We start from the raw sequence: 1,352 nt of genomic DNA, 5'->3' as shown, positions 1-1,352 counted from the left end.
CCCACGAAAACATGAAAGACAGAGTCGACTTTGGTGTCGTTTGAACGCAAAACGTTTAAGATCCGGAATGTATACATTAATTATACCTACAAAAACAACAAAATAAATAAACAGGCAATTCGTAACAGCAGACAAAATTCTCGAAATATCTTTCAAAATACAATAAAATAAACATACGATGATGAAAAAGAAAAGCAACGAAGTGGCCCAATATTGCGATTTCTTCAAGCTGTGTAGTTTTTTTTTGATTTGGGGCGCATCAGCTTGGTCGATCGGCCGGCTAGAAGTAGCAGTCAAATATGTTTGATCAAATCACATCATACTGTCAGGACACGTCGGATAATGTGGTCCTTGGTACATTATACGTAAGAAAATAAAAAAGGTTTGTTCGATTAGGATTAACCTGGGTCCCAGCAGCACCAGCAGCAAAAACAATTCATTGATTATAAAAGCAGAAAATAATGACGAATGAGAACAGAGTAACAACAGCGGTTATTATTATGATGAAGGTGGATATATAGGAGGTGGTAAAAGTTGGGTATCGAAATAGTCAAGGTAGGGGGTTAAGATGAAAGGGGGTGGCGCTGGAGGCTGTGGTGGTGGTGGTAGCGGTGGCAGTGACGGTAGGATCAATGGTGGGGACAATGTGTGTGTGTGTGTGTGTGCGGGGGTGGGGGTGATGCTGCTAATGATGATGGGTAGATTAGGAACGGGTATCGTCGTCTTTGATTTGGGTTAGGTGTTGTAAATAGTGGATGGTGATGGTCATGGTGGTGATGGTCATGGTGGTGATGGTCATGGTGGTGGTGGTGGTGGCAAAGATAATAACGGGGACGATGACTGCTGTTGCTATACTGTCACTGAAGCTGCTGATGGTACAGGCTGCTGTTGCAGATGATGATGATGATGATGATGACGATAATGATAATGATGATGTCGATGATGGCCGGCTGTAGTGGTGGTAGTAGTGGTATTGATGAGGATGATGATGATAGTAATGGTGATAGGAGGAGGAGGGAGAAGATGAGGAGTTGCAGTGGCGAAGTATATCTTCCAAATTTTTCTTTATTTTTAAACAGAAATAAAACATTTTAAACATTCTCTTTGCTCATAGAATTCTTGGTAGATTTATTTCACTGGCACGTGTACAGATAAACAGATATTTACGCCACGATTAAACCCAATGCAAACATAACATGAAATTGCATACATGCATACATACATACATACGTACATACGTACATACGTGAATCTATGCATACATATATATATATATATACACACATACATAGTTCTGGGTTTATCTCTGCATATCTAATACATGTATATATATACGTATATATATATATATA

General features: G+C 39.4%; 1 protein-coding gene across 2 annotated transcripts in view; it reads right to left on the bottom strand.

Moving 5' to 3' along the window:
- The window catches only part of LOC106871880 (protein-glutamine gamma-glutamyltransferase K), a 427,287-nt gene that overhangs the window by 312,846 nt on the left and 113,089 nt on the right, over positions 1 to 1,352 (bottom strand). Inside the window, exon 1 of one of the 2 annotated variants that reach the window (XM_014918634.2) lies at positions 178 to 311. The exons of the other annotated variant lie outside the window; for it this stretch is intronic. The gene's annotated coding sequence lies outside the window, so the exon portion shown is untranslated. Of the gene's footprint in view, positions 1 to 177; positions 312 to 1,352 lie in introns of those variants that run through there. 2 annotated transcript variants of the gene reach the window in all.

The sequence above is a fragment of the Octopus bimaculoides genome, chromosome 1, assembly GCF_001194135.2.
Source record: "Octopus bimaculoides isolate UCB-OBI-ISO-001 chromosome 1, ASM119413v2, whole genome shotgun sequence".
NCBI classification, from domain to species: Eukaryota; Metazoa; Mollusca; class Cephalopoda; order Octopoda; family Octopodidae; genus Octopus; species Octopus bimaculoides.
The sequence above is the reverse complement of the archived record's forward strand: the minus strand, read 5'-3'. Positions and strand labels throughout refer to the sequence as shown.